General features: G+C 39.7%; 1 pseudogene; it reads left to right on the plus strand.

Moving 5' to 3' along the window:
• LOC139744113 (neuron navigator 2-like) overlaps positions 1-26,037 on the plus strand; it is a 367,146-nt pseudogene that overhangs the window by 86,407 nt on the left and 254,702 nt on the right.

A 26,037-nucleotide genomic window follows, 5' to 3' on the forward strand; every position in this document is an offset into this window, starting at 1 on the left:
GCATAACTTCATATTTACAGGGTAAAGAAAGAAATACATTCATATCATGTACAAGTATAGAAAATACTGTCATACTGTATAGGATATAATTGAAGTGTTTGTTCGCAAAAACCGATAAGTCCATATTTGCCAAATGGAGATATTTGCGATTAAAGGTCAAGAAAAATAAAGAGAATAAAAAGAAAAATTTTGCTTCTTTTGACCATAACTTCAAAAATGTACCTTTATATGTAGTGACCAATATATCATTTAAAAGGTATTATTTTGGACTTTATGACAAAGACCGTACTTCAAAATTTTCAAAAATGGACTTATTGGTTTTTGCAAACAAACTCTTCAATTATACAACATGATTTGATCACCAACTTGCTGTTCTATTTTCCTTCCAAGGAACGAGCTCCTCTTGTTAGTAAACCATCTTGTTTTCATTGATAAAGTGTCACCTCTGCTTTATGGTCGTGATCATCACACACATTAAAGCTGAGAATGCTATAAACCAAAGAGTGATTCAGCGAAAGACGTGAAATTTGACATATAATGTTCAAAATTGAAAGTTTGACATCTCGACTGAAAATGCAAAACCCTTCAGTTCGATTGAAATATTTATGTCTCGGTGACTTATTTCGCTTGACTGCTTCTAAACTTCAAAGATGGTGATCTATGTATTTATATATTAGTACATGTATCATCCTATCTGCCTCTAGGTATATCTTTCTATCCATCTTTCAATATATTCATCACTATTTCTTCCTGTAACTCGATATTCATTCACTGCTTTACAAATCTTTGACAATAATTTGTGGTGAATTAGATGTTTTCCTTTTTTTTTCTTTTTTGCTCAGTAACTCCAACACTTACTGGAAGAGTAGATATCAATTGGTGTCAGATATCCAGTGTCCGTACTGGGCTATCATCATTCTCTTGATCTCTGTAGTTCTTGGAGAAGGAATATTTATCCTTTCTTGATGTTAAGCTGACCTCCTTTTTTTGGGGGGGGGGGGGTTCAATTCATATGTCATCAGATGTGTGGTCTTTTGAGTTTTAATGATTTTTGTGAGTTTTTGTAATGTCTTCTCTCATTGTATAAACAGAGATATGTATACATTGTCCCTGCTGTGGGTGTGGTATTTTCTATAAGAACTGGTCATACACAATTAACTTTGCACCCTAAACAGAATAAAATCCTCTTAGGGGACTGGACTACACCGATCACCATAAATGAATAACTCTCATATTAATATTATTTTCTTTTCTGATTTCATTCGATAATTGTGATAATATCACAGACAGTGCAACATTGACATAGGATTAGGTGTTCTGCACATTGATGGAGTTTCAAGTAATCATTAGAAAAGTGAAAAAAACCATAAGATGAACATCTTGCACAGTGATGAAACCTAATCATGTACGCTTGTAGAGAATGTTATCAGAAGAAATACTGTACAAGTGACCTTCATGTTACTTTCATGATACACACTTCTCTTATACCTTGATTGAACAGCTCTTGAAAAAAAAAACCATATATTTGTACTGCACTCACTACCTCCAGATTGTTGTTTATTTTGATGTCATATATTATTTGATACTTTGAACTTCCTCCCCTTCTGCGCACGTACACACACACACACATTTAAACACAAAACAATTAGATGAAAGGAGACAATATCTGACTAGAATAAGTAAGTATTGCAGGAGTACATCTTCATTGATGAGAAGGGTGGTACTTTTGTGAGATTGGTCTCGGCATAAGGTGCAGAGGGTGTGAACGCCCACGAGCCATTGATAGTTTCTCTCTTGCTGTCAAGGATCGAGTGCTTCCCAAACAAAGCTTCATTCAGCAATATTTTTGGCTGGCCCCGTGGCGACAACGCTTGCCGCATATTGCCGGGCATTGCGGGGCGTTCGCTGGAGTAGCAGCACTTCAGGCGACGAGATTTATTGATTTGTTTACAACGGGGAATGTTGCTACTTCTTTTATAGCCCTCAAGGATACTTCCAGGCCACTAGTTATGGCACGGTGTACTTGAGGAGCTTCTTTTTGGACCTGATTATCACTGGAAGATGATGGGGGCGGGGGTAGCCAGGGGGGCTAAGATGTTCTTTGCTGTTGAATGGCAAATGCATTTAAATGCTCATGTTATTCCTATGGTTTCCAGTCCTAGATATTCAGAGATGTTGTCTGTAAACAGAAGAGCTAATTCATATTTTCCATGTATTGACACAGATTGATCAATGTCATTAATCTTGCTGTCAACTATTTACTTAATATCATTATTATGCAGTGATAACCATTGAACTGAACAAGCATAGGACTTGCATGGCTGTAAAAGAAATATTTTATTCCTGTTTTGGTTAATATATTTTTCAACTCTATGGACATGCTGTGATGCTGTAAGAAAAAGAAAATGTAGATGTAAGTGGTGAATGGATTTTGTATTTTTGGATTCCATGTCCTGTATGAAGTGACAGTTTTAACAGTAGATGATAACTTTTTGAGATGTTCTGTGTTGTATCTTTCAGATCTACACAGACTGGGCCAACCACTTCTTGGAGAAAGCTGGCCAGTCCAACTTCATCGCAGACCTCCAGGTTGACATCGCCAATGGCGTGCTTCTCTCTCAGGTCATTGATGCAGTCAGTGAGTGTCAAGATCAGGACCAACCCTGCACCCTCTCCCTCTTTACTATACCTTCCTCTTCACCCCCATCTTCCCTCTCCTTTTCTGCTCCCTTTTCATTCTCTTTAACCCGTTGAAGACGAGTCCCGAGTATACTCGGGCAGGTGTCTATGGGAAATGCGTGTTGTAGCAAAATCAGCCCGTCGTCAACAGGTTAATACTCTTTTTCCCTCCCTTTGTCCCTCTCCAACTTTTCCTTCCCTCTGTCACTCAATATATCTCCTTCGCTCTGCCATTTTTCTTGTGTGTAACATTCCCTGTTGATTTTTCACCTACCATCCTGTTTTAGTCTCCTTTCCCATAATACTCTTTTTCCCTCCCTTTGTCCCTCTCCAACTTTTCCTTCCCTCTGTCACTCAATATATCTCCTTCTCTCTGCCTTTTTTCTTGTGTGTAACATTCCCTGTTGATTTCTCACCTACCATCCTGTTTTAGTCTCCTTTCCCATATTCTCCGTTTCCCTTGTCCTTCAACCAATCCTTTCCTCTTTCCTTCATCCTTTCCTTTTGCATTCCCTTTCCTTGCCCTATACCAATCTACCATACCTTCTCTCCTTCTTCTCCTTCTCCTTCTTTTCTTCCCTCAGTCCCTCCAGGTTGAAATAGCCAATTGCTTTCTGCTATCATGGTGTACTGATGTCCTTTATGAACACCCATTTTAGCCCCCTTACATACAATCAGGGAGGTGGATTCCACCTCCCTGATACAATTGATGGTAAATTTGCATTTCATGGCAACTACCATGGCAACATTTTTTTCGATATCAATCAAAAGCACAAAATTACACACACTGATGGCAGAGTAACCATTGATTTCAAAGTTTCCACAGTTTTAAACACAGAGCCCTTACTACTGGCTTATCTTGCAAGAGTGACATGTTCCGTGTCACCTATCAACTTTTCTAGCAACTCTTCATAACTTTGTTCAACAACTTGTGTTCTTTGTGTCTGTTTGGACCGGTAGAAAGCATGGGAAAATCTGAAATTGCTGTGTATGTGTATGGGTTAAGTCTCTTCCTTGTCATGGGTCTAAAAATGAATTAAGATAAAAATAAAAATAAAAATAAAAATAAAAATAAAAATAAGAAATGAATCATGCAGTATTAATGATGGTCCAAAAATGGTTTTCTTTATATTTCATGTGAGTCTGTTAATCCAGATGATCCAAGATGTTTGAAAATTCACATCGTAAGTCATTTAGAAAGATATTTTGTCAGCTTCACTCTAATATTATATCCATTGCTACTAAGACCTTTTTAAGAGGCTTTATGATATCCCTGGGCACCCCTGGCTTAAAAAGAAAGAGGGAAATCAACATTGTAAATGTCACCAAAGCAATCAACAATTTACATTGTATATAGAGTGGAGGTAACTTCCAGAACCCAGAGTTTAATTGGTCATTAGAACATTTTGATGGCATATATGAAGGATAATCTCCTCAATAATGTTTTTTTAATGTGTAACAAATGAAACAAGGCATGTCAAATACAAAATGATAAAAGGCCAAGTCATATACATAATGTGTATAGAAGTGTTATCTCTCTGTACTTTATATGTTGTGAGACAAGTTGACTGTCTCAGGCTTTAGAAAACAAACTAACAAAAAAGTATGAAGTATTAATGCCAAATGATGTTACATGAATTGATATAACTTATCAGTCACAGCCCTTGCACATCAAGGGAACAGATAAAAAAGACATATAATCTTGCGGTAGCTTTACTCTTAAAGTTGGGACTATGTAGGCCTAAGCATGAGATTTTGCTTTCTAGCAGTCGAGTAACAGAATTACAAGTAAACTATAGATAGGAATAAGTGTATGTTTGATTGATCTTCTCATCCTAAATTTCATTCAGAGAAAAACCACTTTCCAACAAGAAAAATATGCAAATATGCAGAACATCCCAAGTCCATCACATGCAAGCAATGCTGAAACTGGACTTAACACTGTAATGAAGGCTTGTGTGCTCTGGTAGGCGGGAGGGGTTGATAGCTGATGGCTGTCTTCTGATGGTAGTAGTGCTATATTTGATAGCACCCATGTCTCTCATCAGAAGGTAAATGATGGGGCACTCCAATGGCCATCATTTTGTAAAATGTCAATCACCCAATCAGCCAGGGATATGAGTCGTCCAACACTCGTTAACAGAGCTTCAGAGTTGAACGCACAAAGTCTCTGTATATTCCTTTTCCTTCATTGTATTCTTCTTTTATTTTTATTTCCGGTTCTTTTTGTCTTTTTTTTTCTCCCCTCTACCTCTTCCATTTTGTTTGTCTGTTCTTTATCCTTCTCTTCTTTTTCTTGAATCTTGTGGTGCTGGGTTATTTCTCTTTTTTGTTTGCTAGTAATTTTTTCAAGTATCTTTTTCATTTGTTTTTCCAACTTACTTTTCTATGGGTTATCTTTCTCTTCAACCCTTCTTCCTTCTTAATTCTCCCCATCCTTATTTTCTTTCTGCTTCAGTTGTCTTCATCCTCCTTTTTTTTTTCAATTTGTCTGTCAAGTTTCATCCAACCATAGCATCTTCATCTTGATGTTGTTTTTGCCTGTCACAGGTTCTCCGTTCTCTGCTTCATGTCCTTCTTTTCCCACGTATGTCCATTTTACTCGCTATTTAATGTAGCATATCTACTTCCTGTTAATTTGATCTCTCTCTCTCTCTTTTCTCTCTCTTTTATATCTGCGTCAATCAGACAGTCAATACCCATTTCAATTCTATCTACTTTCTCTCTTTTCCTTGCTTTGTAGTGTAATAAGGCATCGTACCATGTTTTCTTCTGAATTAAACATTCTTGAGGATATTCACGTGAGTAGCGGTGACACTTTCATATAAACATACAGAGGGAGCCCTAACCCCTGTAAGATAACTTCCTGCATCAAGCGTTCACTCCACTCGAGAATGTCCGTTCTGTCCTTCAAGGATGAGGAGATATGACATTTGCTAAATGTACCATAATGATGTTGCGGTACTTGATCAAATTTTGTCTGTCAGCAAGGAAGATGTTGTCTCTATTCTATCATTATCAAAATGATTTGTCTCGTACCATTTTTAATGTCCCTTTTTTTTGTCTCCCTCTTCAGCAAACGAGAAAGTCGCAGGGATCAACCCGTCACCGCGGACGACAAATCATATGGTAAGCGGGCAATGTTTAGTGAGCTGAGCGCTAGAAGGGCATTGACTCTGTAGACTTCCTGTAAGGTTAATGTCCTGACTCTCAACTGACAGTCTGTGCGTATGTATTTATAACACAAAAATATTGGCATTCTAGTGGTTTTATTTCTCATCTAACTGTCCAGTTTTCCATGTAATCATAAAGGTTGCAGAAGGTTTTTTTCTGTTTTCTTGTCTTTTTCTTTCTCTCTCTCTTTTGCAGCTATTTATAACATAGAAATAGAAGAGCAAAACTGGTGACTCTGTGAGACTGTAAACAGTCATGACTGTCCTGCTGTTGGTAAATCATGAAACATAGTGTGCTGTGAAAGCCATTGGGTCTGTGATTATGTAGATGGGAGATCCCCAATATCTGCAGCTTGTGCCACTAGAGGGCAGTAGACTACATTTGCCTGCAGCGGCTGCCATCCAAACAGGAAAGACAGTCTGTGTCTACATGCCAGGTTTTTGTGTTCATAGTTCTGATTGGCTCAGAAGATTGGGTCGTCACAGGTCCCCAGTCTGATATGTGGACTCGCAACCAAATGAATTAGCTGGCATATCATCTCTGTATGACAGTAAGATGCAACATCCCCATGACTTGACCACTCAAGATTCATTTCCAGTTGTTTGGTAGAACTGATATACAGAACATTTACCACTCCCAATGCTTTCAAACATACTACTATTAAAGAGATTGACAGCTTTAATGCTTTTCTGAAGGCAACAAGAATAAAGTGCCTTGCCTAAAGGTGGAACTGCCTGCATTCCAGTGGACTTGAGCTAAGGACCTCAGAATTTAAAGTCTGTGGGTCTTTTCCCTCCCTCTGAGCCAGAATGGCTACAGTTAGTGCTAGTGGTATGTTAATACAATCAAAAAGAAATGCTTAAAATATGGAAAACAATGAATTCAAATCTTATGTATGGGAATGTACAGATGATGTAGATTTCTAGCATACCATTATTGTAGGCCCATTCCATTATAATATATGATGGATATGCCCTCTAAATGTCAGGGTATTCAAATTAAATTTTTAACTGAATATACAGGTTGTAGAATGAAGGGAGGCATCTTCAGTCCACTGTTATTAGGCTCAATGTTATCTCAGCATTTGGATTCATAGTTGAGTTGTAATATCATTCTGCAAATGTGTTCCAATTATTTAAATTTGTCAATCAGTTGAAGAGTTTGTTCACAAAAACCGATAAGTCCATATTTGCCAAATGGAGATATTTGCGATTAAAGGTCAAGAAAAATAAAGAGAATGATAAGAACATATTTGCTTCTTTTGACCATAACTTCAAAAATGTACCTTTATATGTAGTGACCAATATGTCATTTAAAGGTATTATTTTGTACTTTATGACAGAGACCGTACTCCAAAATCTTCAATAAAGGACTTTTTGTTTTTTGCGAACAAACTCTTCAGTTGCACTCTCCAGTCGATTCTTAACCCATTGAGGACGAGTCCCGAGTATACTCGGGCAAGTGTCTACGGGAAATGCGTGTTTTAGCAAAATCAAACAGTCCTCAACGGGTTAAAGACTTACTTAAATGACTTACTTAGTTTTCATGAAAACTTGAAAGGAATTACCGGTACCAAATATAGTTTTTCTTCTTGCTGCCATGCTTTTACATCTGCTTTGCAGTTGCTACAAAGGGAGGAAAAATCCAGCAAGAAAATCAGATCTACGTGAAAACGTAAAGCAGTGTATCAACCTTAAGGTTCTGTTTAATCTTTCTGACTTTAAAGAATAAGATGGCAAACCCCCTTCCCCTAAAAAACAACAACAACAAAATGTGGGGTTCCATATATTGCCCTTTTACTCGGAGGCCCTTACCTCTAGAGGTAGAGCTGGATTCAACCTGTATTCCCCTTGAAGATTTGCACGGACCTCATGTCTCATCTCATGCTTTATTCGAAGGGACAACTCCGAATGAAGACATCATTGCGGATCGATTGGAGATTACAAGTCATTTTCCCTCCCAAAACACCCTCCCCGCTCTGCCCCACAGACGGGCCATTGTGCACCTGAGGCATGTCATCAGACCGCAGAGGTAGAAGTAGGGGGTAGTGAGGGAAGATGGGAGGCCTGGCTTTGATGGTACACCTTGCAGTCTCTTCCCCCATGCTGTCTCCTCCGGTCCAAGAAGATGGAATTCCGTCCCCAATTAGTGGTATGCAAGGGGCGCGTGGTAGCCACAGCAGGGGAGGAACGGCCTCAGTTGATGGCTTAAAGGAAGAGATACGTTATTGTACAAGAAGGTCTCAATGGGGACTGTGAAATTGAACATGTCAGGAGTAATATATATGTTATACACCCTATTACCACTTCTATGGATTCGATTGTCCGTTCAAATGAATTGTAGGCCTATATAGCAGAGGAGAATATACAATATCAAGCAATAAAAGTTGAGATGAAATGGAAAGTGATTTGTAGTGAAGGTCTCAAATGACAATTCATGTTACATGTACCTACTCAGACAACTTGAGCATTCTTTTTAAATTTGCCTGCTGTAAGTATACAGAAGTAGGGCCCCATTTCATAGCAATAGGGCCCCTGTTTCCTAATTTCACTCACCACAGCAACAACTGAAGTCCAGTGCTGCTGAATGTATGATGTCTCAAACTTGTGAGGTAGCTGCAGGTATGATGATGTTCAATTGATGAAGATGCTCTATAATTCAGGGCCCAGTGTTGCACAACTTGTACCTCAGCATTGATTTTATCTTTTCTTTTCTTTTCTTTTTTTCCCCCTCTCTCTAATGTAAAACCTGAAATGGTCTCTTTTTACCTATCAACCAGCCATAAATGGATTACCCTCAGTTTCCTCCATGAAACTGACTTTGTTTACAGATGCAGAATGAATTCAAATTCAGAATACAAGGATGTAACATATTGGATTTCAGTTTGAATAGGATTGTATTTGAATGTGAGGACGCCTAGTAGCAAGACACTCTGCCTGTTTCAATATTGATAACGAGCACCAAAAGCTCCAGAGATCTTAAGGGCAAACCTGAGATCCTCGAGTTCCCTGTGTCATGTAGCTGGAACAGCTTACTTGAGTTGACCGGAGGGGAGAGAGCTAATCGCCCTTTGCCCTCTCATTGGATGGCATTAGTGCAACCAGTCAGTGATGGTGTTACCTACCAATCCTGAGAGATTATCATTGCACCTTCCCAATTCTCCTCTTTCATTCATCTGTTCATCCATTTCGTTTCATGTTGTGTTCCTTGATATCTGTGAGTAGTTTTTCTTCTCTCTTTTTTTCTTCTCCCTCTGAAATTTCTGATTTGTTATCGTCCTTTCCTCTGTCACCAGTTTCTTCATCACTTTTCCTGTGACTGTCCTCATCCATTTGCAGTTAGACTTAAAAAGGGGAATAATCCCCAGATATGTTAATGGATTGAATGAATGGAGCAATATTTGTAGAATACATCAGTGAAGTTTGAGAATGATTAGGCTATTCATTCAAAAGTTATGCATTTTTAGAGTTTCAATGATGCCGTTGCTTGTTTGAAAAATTGTCATTTTACCAGCATACCGAAAGAGCACTTGATTTACCTCTTTCAGAAAGCAGAGGGAATAACGTTACTGTTAAGATGTGTCTGTAACAAGTTAAGGAAATGTGTTCTTTCTATCAAAAAAGGAATAGAACTTTGTGGAAATCTCTTTCCATCTTCTTTATATCATTGTCCTGCAGTGATATCACAAACTTCTCATCCATGGCTGACTGCACTGAAAAAAAAAATATAACTACTGAATGGATTGTCTTTTTTTTTCAAACATCTCTGATGTGTTATACTAATATTGCTGCATTCACTCAATCCACATATTTATCTAGTTTTCATTTTCCTTTTATACCCAATATCCTTCACTCCCAATCCCCAAGTGATGTGCCATTTGAGGTCCTGTCATACTTTCCAGAGGTTATATTCAGTGACAGCATAGGTGACTTCTAGTAGGGTCTACGTATGCATGAATGAAACTTTGTGTGATGAATTTGGCATAAACAATGATGGTAACACTGTTTATGACAGTATTCCTTCAACTACAACTTTAACACTAGTACTGCTCCTTTTACTGATGCTGATGAAAGCAGACATTACTAATCAAATCTCCTATCACTGCAGATATGAATCCATGAGTATTTTCATCTTTATTATGGTTAAAAAAAATGTATATAAAAAAGAGCATTAATTACTTTAAATAGAAGAATGATTATGAGTATTGTGCTTTGTTTGGTGATGATTGAATTCTCGTAATTGCCATCAGCAATATGAAGATTGTAAGCACGATTTCAATAAAGTAATTATTCTGTTTTACTGACTTTCTGAACACCTGGCCAGGCAAGTCTACTCCTGCCCCACGTGCTGCTCAGTTGGAAGCTTGAACCAGAGAGTGTCAGCTCAGTGGGATAGCATCCTGTAGTCTTGTTCTAGTCTTTATCAACTTGTGCTGACTTAATCCAATATCTTGTTATTCTAATGTGTGTACAAAATTTTATCACATTTGTACAAGTCTTTTTTGTGATATTAGCAGATGTGGACTAAATGTGGACCAGGTGTGGCAATTTTTTTTTTCTTGAATGATTTATTTTGTGACCACACAAGGATTATATCAGTAAAGTGCACAATATGAGGTTATGTAATATCATAACTGAGGCAGGGAAAAAAATGTTCTATCAGGAATTTAGAAAATGGGCAGAAAAAGGTAGGTTCAATCAGTTCAAATAAGAAAGAGTAAAGTAAAATGATTTTTAATAATCACATCCCCTCTATCTATCAATCTGTCTATCTGTGTATCTATTGTTTTATATGTTCATGTATGGATATTAATATCATTTATACAAAAGGGCTATAGATATAGAACAAAACAATATTTTCTAAGGTGAAGCTTTCATTTAGTTTGCTATCATCAAATGTAGCAACACACAAACTGTGGGGTTTTTTTCCTATCTGCGTAATTGCATGCTTGAGCTAAGACTAGCACTATCAGTTTGAAAGAGTGAGTAAATTAGGTCCATGGACATAAGTGCATCTCACTCCACATTTAGCAGACTGCAATGAAGGCATTTCCCTTGGGAGGTAAAGTGCTGTCGGTCAATGTCATGACTGTTGTATAGATGTGGAATATGCGCACAATGGGAAAAATGTTTGGAACATACGCCAAGACGGACAAACATACTCGAGGAAAGTGAAACTTGTTGATAAGGAGAAAGAAAAGGAATAGATCCTGTTGGTGGTCATGGAGCAATGTTTAGGGATAGAGGTAAAGTGAAATGAGGTCACGTGTTTCAGGTAAGAAACATTAATTGACATGGTGTACGTGTATATGAGGGTAGCAACAGTAATGATGAAATGTAATATATGCAACATGATCTGCCATTTCAGCTATGATCGTGTATCAATACCTGCATAATGTTGTCACTATCTTTATGGAATGGTATCTACTTACAATTATTTCGTGACATACATTGTAGTATGGGCTTGAAAGAATGTTAACGTTAATTATTCACGTGTGCTGATAGCCAAATGCTCACTTTTGTTAATTGACAGGCAATGCAAGTCAGGAACATGTGGAATTTGAAAAGATAATTTCATTTGATTTATTTTTTTTTCTTGGTATTCTCATCTCCTGCTGTAACTAGTGTTTCTTCCTTAAAAAAGATATTCTCTTTTCAAATTAGCAGGGCCAATCCCTCGCATATTAACTGGATTGATAACATTAAAGTAACACTGATGCTTCCAGTGAATTAATTTTCTCTGAAGTTGATACTGCTATATGAGTGGATTATAAAGTAGGTTATGCAGATTAAAGGCATGGTGAATTCACACTGTTATCAGTGTTATTGTAATGATTAGCATTGGTGTGTTTATTATCATCATCACTGTCACTATCATTAACATTATGTTGTTCATTCTATATACTATAAACATACACAAAGATTGTATTTACAGCATTTGAAAATAGTAATTGGTTTGTCACTTTATGATGCTAAAAAAATCCAGTGAATACATTTTGTATGGAGTAGAATATACCATAGAACATCATATTCTGTAGTTGGTCAAAGTTAGTTCTCTGTTTTCTTTTGGAGGTATATAATGTAGATAATACTAACAATCTTTAGAGTAGGCACGTTCAGTTCAGTTCAGTTTAAATTTATTTCATATTTCCATTTCTCAATGATAAGATTACAAAATTATTGACAACAAAACAAGAATACAAAATATATACAATCATGTCTTTTGATTGTAGAAGAAAAAAAAAGGAATATATACTTGACACAAATGTACATGGTCATATCGTGTGAAAATGTCACTAGTAAGTATAGGAAATATGATGGGGCCTACATAAAAGCTTTAAAGCTTGTAAAACTGTAGGTTCCCGAGTTCATAGGCATATAATTTTACACGGAGAACAAATATGTTTGTCTTGACCAACTAAAATTACACCAGTACAAAAAATCGATGAGTAATAAACTAATGAACCACATAGATATCGCACAAACCAGACTGCATACAAATCTTGCAGTGTTTGAATAACAAAAATGTTATATTATTAAAAGATGTATCAGTACCATGAAATAACTTGAATAACTTGGTGCTGCTGACAAGGACAAAAGACTGGGAGCATAAAAAGGTTACTAAAAGATTGGTAGTGTGTATCCACTAGGTAATAACTGTTTTAATTTGCGTTTGAAGGTGAGTAAAGATGAGGAAGAAGTGATATCTAGAGGGAGATCATTCCAATATCTGGGTCCAGTAAATATAATTGTTTTCTTTGCAAAAATAGTGCGAGTACGGGGAAGGTGATGGGCGTCACTCTTGTACTTGTAATGGTCTATGTGATATCAGTACAAGGAGATTTATGAGCCATAATCCCTGTCTGTCTGTCTATCTATCTATCTGATCTATCTATCCATCCATCTATCTATCTATTTATCCATCTATCTATCTATCCATCTATCTATCTATCTATCTATCTATCTATCTATCCATCTATCTATTTACATGTATCTATTTATTTTCTATGTATCGTCCTATGTGTCATTGTATGTTTATACATCTATTTCTATACATCTATATACCTCCATTTCCATATATTTCTGTCTGCCTATCTTACTGTCTGGCTCTCCTTCTGTTTGTCATTGAGTCTAAACATCAAATACATATATATGCATCAATTTATTCATCTTTTCATCCATATAACTGTCAAGTGTATTATCCACCTTTAGATACCTCAATCTATTATTGCCATTCATTTTGTTTCATTTATTTAATTTTCAACAAAGAGAGAAAATGTACAAACACTATCATGAGAAAAGAACAATAGTATGAAAATATAAATAAAAATGGAGGGATTTGTCCTTATATTTCAGTAATCCTTACATTTCTTTCTTTTTTTTCTATCTATTTATCTGTCTGCCTAGGTTTTTTTTTTTCTTTATCCTACTTGACCAATGTCTGGTTATAAAGCCCTAGAGAATTTATGGCTAAAAGTGTCAACACACCACCTGTGTCAACAGTGTTTATATAGCTTCTCATTCTTTTACACATCAACAGTATGCAGATCATGGGTACAGTGATGATTTGCAGCATAAATTGATTGCTGAGGACAATTAGAATTAATTGCCTCCATAAAGGCTCCGTATTTGCCAAGCTTGCTATTGATTAGTCTCCCCATCACAGCTAGACGAATCGGTTTTCCCATCTTTTATTGGTCAAACTGCAGACTAATACTACAGATAGTCCTGACATATGGCTCATATTGATTTCTATTCCTGCTGTTGCTTTCTGTGTAGGTGAGATGCAGTGCGTGCATAATTTTCTGATTATTATGTGTGTCTAAACAGATGATTATCCAAATTTTCTTCTGTAGCATAGATAGTGGATGATACAGTACATGCATAATTTTCTAATTATTGCATATATATGTCTACAAAAATGAATAACCAATTTTCTTTTGTAGCGGAGATTATAAGTGATCACTATTGAACTCAAACTTAAACTTGAACTTGAACTTTATTCTGTTTCATTTCAAAAAACACATCATTCGTACAATAACAAACTGAGGACTATTATCTAAAGATCTGCCTGTACTGTCTTGATTGTTACTAATTCTGGAAGTCAATATACCATGAGCGTTTTGTCTTTTTGTTTTTTCTCTGCCATTGTAATGTCCTCTGAAGTAGCGGCATGAATTTTGTGACATATGCCTTCAGTAGGCAGAAGCTCTGAACAGCCTTCCAAAAGTCATCAGTGCATTAAACTCAGCATGAAGTGGCTTCTGAGTATGCACACTATGCACAGTCCATGGACCTCTGTGCATTCCTTGGAGTTAAACCATACCATTGCTCCATTCCCCCATCTCCCTCGACCCGATGCATATTCATGAGTAGATTTCATATTCATCAGCTAACGGAAGTTGAGCCTCGTAGCCTCAATTAAGTGGAAAAGGTCGCTCTGCAAGCGGCCTTGACGTTTGGCGCTTGCTGGCCGCTGCCACTTTACCGCGCAGTGTCGTCATTCTCCGTGAGCAGATCTTTGCATCAGGTGATAAAAATAGCCCACCATCGCATCCCTGCTAGGTTGATGCCTCATCTCTATGTGTGTAGTATTCCATCACACTGTAACACGCAGTCTCATTTGGGCTGTGAGCAGGTGTACGCATTACACGCACTTTTACGATGGGTGTCGGGTTTCGTACTATCAACTGAATCTTTTTTTGTTCTTTCTTTTTATTTTGACGAAGGATTTTAAAGATATTGGGTTTGATGGAAGGAAGTAGATGAAAAAATGGCATAGTCTTGTTTCTCCACTGTTAATGTTGGGGTTTTTTTATCCGAAAATTTTATTCGATGCAATATCTCAATTGCACATTCTGTTCTGCAGATGAACACTTTCTATTTGATTATGTTCATTATTGCAATGCATTGTCTGCTAGACTTCTTTCATAACTGCTTGCAATGATCAGCTTCCTGTTGTTGCCATTTGTGTGTTATATTTACAAACCCAAATGCTTTTACATGTGCATGTGTATAATTATGTTGAGTATAAACATGAATAGGAATCATTCTTATTCTCTGGGGAAAATTCATACAATGTATATAAGCCTTAATTTGAAATCAGCGTAGCATCTAGTTTCACTTGTTCCTCATCATCGCATCGGCTTTCAGATTTTAACCTGTGGAAGACTAGTCCCGAGTGTGTTTGGGCTGGTGTCTATGGGAAGTGCATGTTATAGTAAACTTAGCTCATCATCATCAGGCTAACATTAAGGTATAAGTGATGATACTTCACAGATGAATGATGAACCTTAGCTTTGAAGATGATTTTTCCTTGAGGTAAATCATTCTGATGCATTGTATCTTTTGGAACAAATTTTGAGCAAATACGCTAGAACTTTCGTCTTGCTCTCACCTGTCACAGATTGTGAAAAAAAAAGGAAAACACTTGGCAGCTTGTGAAGTCATGTTGTTTCATTTCTGCAGCAGCTTCTGTATCTACTAGTTTACCCTAGGGAGAGCATGTCAAGGGCCTAAAGATATTTTGATTCTTCATATCTTTGAGACCACTGGTTTTGTTTGACCTCTCTTTAAACTGATATCTTGCACCATTTTCAATTTTATGTTTTTAACCACTAGACCTCTCATCCCCTTTTGTTTTTGTTTACCTTCTGCAGATAGAGAATATTGAGAAATGTCTCGGCTGTTTGAATTCGAAAGGAGTGGCCACTGATGGACTATTAGCCAAAGGTAAAAGAGACTTGGGTATTTCTTTCTTTTTTTGGGGGGGGGATTCATTTTGTACAGACCTTTAATAACTTTTGGGGGTGTTTCATCAATTTAGTCAGAGCTGACAAGTTGTCAGTGCTGACAATTTCAGCAAAATCCTTGGTTTTGATTGGCGAAGATGCTCTGGTCACTGACTGTTATCATGGTGATTGTCAGAGACTGACAACTTGTCAGCGCTGACTAACTTGATGAAACACCCCCCTGGATTTATTGAGGCAGACAACTTGAAAGTGATTTTATATTTTGTTCTTGTTGATATTATGAAACTTGAGTGAGATTTATCATGAAATATGTTTCCTGAGAAACCAGATATGTTATATCTACAATCTGACACTATGAAATGTTATGTTATTTGTTGTTCTAATGTGTGCAGCAATCCACTCTTTATTCAAGATTTCCACTGTTCCTTTATGAGTCATCCATCATCAAGTTCATGGACTGAGCTGTCTAGATTTTTGGCAGATTAGCCTGTACCCTAGTGTGATTTGGCTTTTCTCCCAGATTGAGCACAAGATGCCAACAAAGTTTATCTTTAGCTTTTTTTTTTTCATCACATGTTTTGTGAGCATAGTATCTGTCAAGAATTGATACCAACGAGAACCAGGTTCACATGAATTTCTTATAAAGGGATGGTATAATAGTGGTTGAGATGAGGATTGAGCTTTCAACTTTTTGTGAGATACTAAGAAACCACTAATTGAATGTTACAGGGCATACAATTCTAAGAGGAATTCAAAGTTTATTTGATGAAAATTGGTGTTGAAATGGCTGAGATATCCAAAACAAAGTGAAACAAAGTGATCCAAATAAAAGGTGGGCTCTCATAGAATTACTTACTCTGTCATATTTCATAAGAGGTTTCTCATTATCTCACAAAAGAGATGAAAATCTTAAGACCCATCTCAACCAAAACTATACCATCCCTTTAAAAGATTTTAATGAGTTAGATGTGTCTGAACCATCTTCACACAGATCTCCACCAGGGCAACCTCAAGTCCGTGCTGGGCCTGTTTTTCTCGCTGTCGCGCTACAAGCAGCAGCTGCAGCAGGAGGAGCAGGACCGACGGAAAAAGTTGGCTGCCGGAGGTGGGAAGACCGTTGCCCAGCAACGCGCCCAGAACGCCAAGCAAGCCCAGGTTTGTGACTCGATGATTGTCATGACGATGATGGTTACTGTGATGATAATCAAGAAAACAACAGATGATAATCAGACTGATAGTGAAATCAAATGTAAATGAATATGATTTTTTTTCCAGTGCATTAAACTAAAGGGGAGGCAGGCCAAATGTGATTTCTCTTTCCATTGGCGATTTTATAATTTTTCGTACTATACAATTGTGTTTGTTTTGCTTATTTTTTGTGTAACTTTATGTTGACACATATTTGGCAGCTGTGTCTACCATAATTATATACAATTATAGAAAATACAGTTTGCACATCTCTGACTCAGATTTGTGTAGTTTCCAAGGTGCTGGAGTTGTGCTGCTGTACCTGGATGTGTATGTTTACTGAGCAGCTGAATGTTTGCTCTTTAGGGTAACAAGGTGTTATATCCCTGTTTACATGTAAACAGAAAAGGGAGCACACATCAAGATAATAAATATGTCCACCTCCACCACCGATTTATGGGGGGAAGATTAGGATATAGTACAATTGGGATTTTTCTCACTTTGCAAACTGATGTTTGATGTTCTAAGAAAGCTCTTTGTTACCTGCCCTCATTAATGCACTGGAAAGCTAGGGGAAATGCTGACCCATGGATCATCCCTCTAAAAAAAAAATGGTACGTTCAGTCCCATACTAGATAACAAATTTATTGCATAAGACCTGTGAATGTGTCGATCTGTGCTTGCCATATCATTGTGGACACTCAATCTGTGCAACAAGTGTGATCAAGTTACAGACACCCATTTTGCCAAAGGTGTGATTGGGCATATACAAGTGGCATCTAAATTGTGAATGGCTCTCGCACTGGTGCTTTTATATGGGGTAAAGTATCCATCTGTGAGAGCAAGGCAACCTGCCAATGATGTAATAGGATAAGGATCCATTTATATGACCTTGTTAGTCAAGTTGATAATACTAGTACTCCAATTTGTGGCAACTTTTCCTGTGGGACGTTGGGTATTGTTTGTCTGCACGTACACACTTTTATTCCATCACAGCTGCTGATGGTTGCTGGTAGCCATGTGTAGCAGTATTGTATGCTAGAGATATTTTGCTGGTATGTTCATGTTTTGAGTAGTCTGATTTTCAGCAGGGATTTGAAATTTTGATGCAAAGAACGAGGCCAGATGTGGAAATGCAAGTTTCCGTTTTGCTCTGTGCACGAGACTAACTTTCGTATTCCACGTGGTGCGTGTGGGCTGATTGTGAATCATGAATGAGATGATATACCACATTTGAAGGTAAAATTTGTGAGACTTGCTTTTGAAAGGAATTGATGGGAGATATCCTTGAGAAGTGTGTGGTGAATTAGCAGCATTCACAACAGTGAAAACTCAAGTTTTTCTGTGTAATCTAGAACTGTTGACAGATTATTTTGTTTTCTTCCTGTGTTATGTTCTTATTTGCAAACAGCCACCACCACCACCTCGCCCAAACGGGTCAATCAAGCCCTCACCGGCCCAGCTCAAAGCCACTGGGGCACGCCTAGCAACGCGCCCACAAGCCACCGTGAATGGTACGCACCTGTCGGTGGGGCGACCCGCACAGGGACAAGCCAATGGCTCAGCTCCTCGCGTGATCTCCAGCCAGGGTCAGAGTTTGCCGAATGGAACCAGCCGGGCCAACGGAAACAACAATAACATAGCAGGGCAAGTAGCCCCATCCACTAACGGCTCCCATCCACCGCATGGACGGTCCACACAGAATTTGGCCACTTCTGGTCATCATCAACCAGGGCGAGCAGCCCAGGCTAGGGCAAGTAGTGGTAGTACCATTGCTAGTCACCAGGCATCAACTAGAGTCACGCAGGGCTCCCATCAAGCCAACGGGCGGTTGCCTCACCAAGTAGGGGGGAGTGGTGGCCATCAACAGTCTAAAGGACGTGGGAACAGGGCGGGCGATACTCATCCCCCACCAGCGCAGCTGACAATAAACGGGACAAGTAGTTCACTGCGGGGACAACTTACACAGAGTCGACTGTCGCCAACGGGGCAGCTGTCTCTCAGTATCGTGAGCGATTCGCCAAGGAGCAGCCATGAGCAGAGCTCAGGAGGGCAAGCGAAGCTGAACTCACAGGCCTCACAAAGGCAGGTCAGTGGGGCAAGTAACTCGTCAGGCCACAGCATCTCGGTGGCCAAGCAGAGGTCACTCTCACCAAACGAGCAAGTTTCACAGCGGAGACCTAGTCGGGTTTCTCTTGGCAGCAGCAGCAGTGCCCACAGCTCTGCCCATCCCTCTGGACGTGGACAACACAGCGGCAACCAGCAGTCTTCGGGGCGGTCGTCACATACATCCTCCGCCAACATGCCGAAGCCCCAAACCCGGTCTGGCCATGGGGGGTCCAGCTCCTCTTCGGCCTCCCACAGCTCTGGAGTACAGCGACGCCAGCCCCCTGGTGGTTCTTCCTCACAAAATTCAGGTAGCAATCAAAAAATGTTTTGCACCTTCAAGCTCTTTTTCTTACATATTCATCCCCAGGTTTTCCATGTGACCTTCAAATTCATGTCTTGACCTTTATTATTCTTTTTGTCACAGGTACTTGAACAAGATACAAATAATTTTGGATATATTTTTCCTACTTTTTTCTTACATAATGATGTGATGCTTCAAACATTAGATATCTCAGTGAGGATAAATGATGTATCTGTAGATAGGACCAATGCCAACAAGCTGTGTTCTTGAAAAAATACAAACTGTAGGGGAAGTGCTGTGGTAATGACTTTCCAATGTTAACACTTGCTGCTTCATTTATGGTATTTCATGTCAAGTCATTTTATACTTGCCTCTAGTAAGAGGTGATTCTAGTCAAATGATCATGATAATACAAACATTCTTTTTTTTAATCCATTTTAGAACTTTTCTGCAGGTACTCGAAACTAAGTAGGGAAGAAAGTCTGTAACACAAAAGAGAAACTATGCGAATGCATTTAGACATTGCATCGTCCCTTCTTTTGTTATCGCCGTATTTGATGATATGCTGGAACGTACCTCAGCAAAAGTTTCAATGTGTTGGAGAAGCAGACTGAGTAGAAAGAAACAGTGATCCATTCTGTTGAAAAGAACATGATTTTCATCAACTTCTCATTCCTTTTCACCCACCATCAGCAGCCCTTGCACGTAGGAAAGGTAAATTTCAAGATGATCAAACCAAGCATTAGACACACACTCAAAAAGATGATATTTAACCCGAGTGCATATACGATTTATTCTCACACTATTATTTCATTTTGATGTCGAGTTGAACATAGATCTATTTATACATATATATTCCTCCTGAAATAGAATCACAGTTTTACGTCTATATTCTTTTCCTTGTGCTCTTGATCTGTGTTTGGGTCTATTTCGTTCTCTGCTGTTGCAACACGCGGGCATTAACCATTTGTAATGCTGCATATGACCTTTGACCTTTTTTGCATCACTTCTGGCTAGTTGCATGTAGATTTGCTGTGTTGAGCATTAGAATCTACAGAAGCTGCTTTGGGTTTTAAATTAGTCCTAATCATAATTGAAGGAAGTCAGTCCCTTTCTTGGTTTTCTTCCTTTTGAAGGTTTTTTTTTTTTTGTAATTGCTGATATAAAGCATCACCTGAAGAAGTGATGCTCTGGTTTTTCTTTCTTTTTCTTCTCTTCTGTTTATTATCCTTTTGCTCATAAGCAATAATAGAGACTATAAAACAAATTTCATCAAATATGTAAGATATTTGATATCAAGTATCGATAATTGCATTGTGAAAAGAAGAAAGGGTTTGATGCATCTGACACAGATAGTACAACTATTTCTGTTTAACCATATGCAAGAAGTAAGATGGAGATTATAAGTTAATGGAAGGTAAAATTAAGTTTTCAAGAATTTTGCCCCAAAGTCTAATAGATAATATTTGCATTAAAATAGTATAATTTTACATCATTACAGATGCTCTCTCCTGAATTGTGTGACCAATGTTAATACAATGCCATATATTATGTGTAAAATAGATTTGTATTTTCATTTACCATGATATTTATACAATATTGAATGATCTTAAAATCACACAAAAGACTTCAAACAAATCTTGGAAAGGTGGCTTTACCTTACCGTTTTTTTCTCTCAGACATAAATGTTGCATGGGTTGCAGTGATAGTTTTTAATATTTGGGCTTTTAGTCTAAAAATCTTTTAGATAAATTGGTGCTGTGAATTTTCTTCAATTTAGTGTTAACATTCAAACAATGCTACACTTACAATTGTAGTAGTGATAACTGTAGAAATACATTTAGAAGCATGGATTGCTGTGTTTGACTGTTACAATATTTGTTTCAAAGAAACATAATTTGGGTATGTATGTACGTATGTTTGTATCATGCAAAACATGACTAACACCTTTGTATCCTGCTTCCGTGTAAAGCTACTGCTAACTTGGGACCTAGCACAAAAGGTAACTAAAATCATCTTCCAAAGAGAAGACACATCAATGTAAACAGTGATTTTTACAATTCTATTTTTTAATGTGCCCACATATATGGTAGTGCATTTTGCCCTAGTTTGTGTCCCGTACTGAAATGGTGGATTTTTTTTTCTTGAATGGCAGTAAACAAATGTTTATCAAGAAAGCTTGCCCATTATGAACTGTCAGTCCACACTTCTGCAGCATAGTCTTGATCGCTTGCATACTACTCTCATCAAGGCACCCAAAAGCTTCCTTCATACAATATGTACCTCGTTTGTAAAAAGCGCCTGTAACTTGTATACAGCATATGAATCATGTCGCTGCCTGAGTATCTCATGCATAGCAAGTATTAGCCCACATTGAAAAGCTTTGTCATATATGCCGTCACTGCCAATATATCAGAAATGGTGCGTCATTGCAAAATATTTTGCTTCGGTCACCAGAACAGCGACAGAAACAACAGCAAAAAAAAAAAGATGTACGAGATGAATCAGATATGATATATTAATTTGAGTATCAATCCAATCCAATCTGGGAGCAGAATGTGAAGAGTTTCCGTATCAGGGGTAATGTCCGGGTGGCTGGCGGGGGGAAAGGGGGGAGGGTATGAAAGGCCTGAGTCACCCTACCATCTACCCACTCCACTTTAATTTAGGGTCCATCCATAGCAGCGGAGTCAGTAACCTCTCGAATATGAATTACTTTAAAAAATACAACAACAACAACAAAAACATAGTTACATGGCTGTCAATGATGCAAAGAATGTTCACAATGTTTATGTCGATGTTACTAATCTGCCAGGGCTGATAGATGGATGGGGGGGGGGGGGAGTATTAGAGAGGATCTCATTGCCAGCAGTGAAAACATCTTGTTTCCTCATGAGGACATGGAGTATTATGATATCACAAAACTTATTATGAAGACAAACAGAGATGTTATGTTACTGTCATTGTGTAGAAATTCTCTTGTGGACACAATGCCTAATTAGCTTCTGTCTTTGAGTGGAAGGATTATTATTATTTATTCATTCTTTTTTGGGATGGATGAGGTAGAATAAGTGAGGGATCAGAGAAGGATAAGAGAAAGCTATAATAGCTGAACAGGATTTTCTGCTTTCTGCCATCTATCTGAATTTATCCATCTGTTTCAGAACCTGTAAATGTCAAAAGACACCAAAAAAAAATTCATTTTGTTCCTTATTTCCTCCCCACATTCTTGTTCCTTTACGTCCACTCCTCTGTCTCTTTAACTCTTTTGTTATACCATGTAAACCTCTACCACAACTGTCTCAAACCCAACATGATACCACCCCTCTCCACCCACTCTTTTACTTACCCTTCCCCAATTCCCTTCCCTACCCCCTTCTCCCACCCACTGCATCCCCTCCCCCTTTCTTCTTACTCCACTCCTGCCCTACACACACACACATCTCCTCACAGGGTCCAGCAGTGCCAGAAGTTCGGCCTCCGACATGGGCTCGAGGATACCCACCCCAAACACCCGCGGTGGGGGCGGGCTGCCGAAGCCAACTGGGCCGGGACAACGCAATGCAGGCAGTACTTCGGGGAGTGAAAGGAGCCGCGGCCCTTCCCCAACACCAGGTTCTTACGGTACATGATGGCAAAAATTATAATGCATATAATGTTAGCATTCCTCCTTACTGTCGTCTTATCAAAATGAGGAAAATGAAATCACAGGGCTCTGATTATGTATAAGTTTTGCAAGCCCACATGATACTGAGGGTACAAAAGTTGATACAAGCCTGTATTTCAAAAATATTGAATTGGTTGCATGTTGGAAGCTGTGATGCAATAGAAAGCTTGTACAAGTCTTTTTTGTAAAACCAGAAATATTTGCAATGTGAAATTGGAACCGGTGGCCTTTTTTATTGGCATGAAACTTTTGTAAATTGGTGACTGGCCTTCAATGCAGTGAGTGGACAAAAACTTTTGTGTGCATTTTACTTTCGTGAATCTTGGCTCCTCACGAATTTTGTGAAAGTTTCATGTAAGCCAAAAATTTCAGGTTTTACAGCTTTTCAAAGACACTTTATCCTGATTTTTGGAGTCAAAGATGACATGATGATTACATAATTGTGCAGTTGTACGATATGTAACATTATTGAAACATAATTCTGTCTTTACTCATCATAGATACAACATTCTTTCATTCTCCATTTCTAGGTGCAATATCAGGATCCAAAAAGTCCGCTCCACAATCATCATCTCAGGTCCACCACAGTTCCTCTGGCATCCCATCTACCTCATCCTCAAATCTCAAGCCACCTGGATCATCAGGCGGGGGCAGCTCACGCTCTGCCATGACACGCAGCCCTTCCCCGGCGCTGGCAGCAGCCGCCAAGGGGGCAAACCCAGCCTCCTCCAAGCTGGAGAAGGCCAAACCCCGTTCCAGCTCCGCCCCTGCTCAGAAGGGCATCCCCACCCCCAAGGGTGCTGCACCCCACCAGGGTGGGATGGGGAAGCCGTCTGGCGGTGCAGGTGGTGCTGGAGACAAGGCCGGGACAAAGATGCCTCCCAACGGGAAGGGCTCCATGCTCACAAAGTTGAAGATCTTTGGAAAGGATGGCAAGGCTCCGCCACCAACCACCAAGGAGAAGGAGCCTGAGAAAGCGAAGGAAGGTGGCATCAAAGGGGAAGCCAGGGGGAGCAGGAAAGTCTGCAATAGCTAAGCCTGTTCCCCCAAAGAGAGACACCTCGGCGAGCAGGCAGGCTCCAGCAAAGAAGACAATGGCCAGGGACCCAAAGACCCTTGCCAGAGATGAAGCTCGAGAAAAAAACTGTGATGAAACCGATTGAGGTGGACACATCCATGGACACCAGGATCCCGGTAGAGAGATCCAATTCAAATGGTCTTGTCTCACCCGGACTAACTCTTGGCTCGAGCAGCCCTAAAAATGCATTGAAAGCGGTTGCACAGAAGACGATAGGGAGGGCATTTGGTGGAGCGAAGGGAAGGACTTCTCCAAAATTGGACCACAAGGAGTATGTGCAATCAGGCATGATGAACGGAGAATTGAGTGATGAGGGGTCAAAGTTACCAGTGCTGGAGAGCAAACTGAAATCCAAATTGCCCCTTCATGATTCAGACTTGGAACTTAATGTCAGGGGCGGGTCACGAGACTTGGACGGTGCCAAGCCAAGTGGGCTGAAAGCGCCGTCGAGTAAACAGAGCACGAGTAAAGTTAAGCCAGTGCAGACGGTGGCCAGTCAGCAGCACAATATCCCCGGAAGTGCTTCCCAGATACCGAGCTCTCGTAGCATTCCTAAACCGGGGTGGTATCCCAAAATCGGGGCTAAAGGCTCCCGGAACTTATGCGTTTCGAAAGAGCGAGCAACTACCTCAGGGCAGCGACAAGGAAGGCGAGGAAAAGATAACATACACAAGGGGTGGTGCCTATAGCCCGGTGCCACCAAAGCCCCAGCCAGAACCTCTGGTGGTGCCAGATAAGGAGGCTTGTGCATCTGAGTCTAGCAGTAAGTCACCTTTGGTGAAGACTCCGTCAGGTGGCAGAAATTCCCTCACGACATCACCGAGTCATAATCGCTCGCCAGCGAACACTGCCACAGTGGCACCGTTTAACTACACCGGCAGTCGACCGCCATCTAAGGACTGCAGTGAAACCAGTATGAGTGCATCAAATGACACCGATTCAGTGAACAGTACGCCCATTCACAGTCAGATCAGCATATCTTCCAACACGAGTCAGTCCTCCGAGAACAGCGTCATTTACCAGCCGAAGGTTGATGAAGAGTTCTGCACAACCGTCTACAAAAATGATAAAGCAGTGACAACCTTTGGCACTCCAAAGCAGCAGCGACCCATGAAAGCCATCCCTGATGTTCCAACCACAAATGACTACGATGTGACAGTAATGAACTCACAGGTGACCACCCGACCGCCTCTGACACGCCGACGAAGGAGACCACATTCGGGGACAGCATCACTACGCAATTAAAGCAGCCTGCCCACGAAGTGCGCAGGTCCCCCGAATCTCAGCATCCACAGCGGTCATCTAATCTGACGAGGAGAGGGTCACTGGGGTCAGCCTCTAAGCTGACCAACATGTCGACCGTAGCGGGTGTCCATCCCCACTGATTCGACCATCGACAGCAGTGGAGGTGTGACCAGCAGAAGCGATCAGCGCTACGGTCCTCTTCTGAGCAAGGTCTACTCCAACTCCATGAGGCGGACCTTCTCCAACAGGTCGCACCTCAATGACCTGCAGTTCACCGACCAGAACCTCATGGACGACTGCAATGACTACGTGAGCGAGGACATCGCTAGTGGGTACGTCAGCGATGGGGACATTCTTCACCGGACGGCCGGGCTTGGGGACATCGGAAGCGGGTACATGAGTGAGGGTGGAGGCACGCTCTATGCCCGTCGCATCGGGATGTCCTTCCGTGTCCGAGATGGGATGGCAGCCGTGAGGGAGTACCTCTCCAAATCCATGGACCTTAGTGATGAAGGAAGGTGAGGAAAGATGTGCCTGTCTGTTTTGTTGTGTCTCTGTCTGTCTGTCTATCTGTCTGTCTCAGTCATGTTGTATTTTGCATCTAGCTATTGAAGGAGCTATTTGCCACATTATTCATCAACGATGCATGAAAATCCTCTTTTCTCATTGATTATAACTCCCTCATTTCAGCAAATGGGGAATTTGGAACAGATGAACACAAGACACATTGCAATATGTCACACAATCTGGAAAGGGGATTTTTTTTTTTTTGTAATCTCAAAACATGAAAGTGATGAACAGCTCTGATTATTATTATTTTCTATTTACTGCATTCATTCATTCAC

The sequence above is a fragment of the Diadema antillarum genome, unplaced genomic scaffold (genome assembly GCF_040938485.1).
Source record: "Diadema antillarum isolate AM-2024a unplaced genomic scaffold, OU_Dant_1.0 seq00001137_RagTag, whole genome shotgun sequence".
In the NCBI taxonomy this organism is placed as follows: Eukaryota; Metazoa; Echinodermata; class Echinoidea; order Diadematoida; family Diadematidae; genus Diadema; species Diadema antillarum.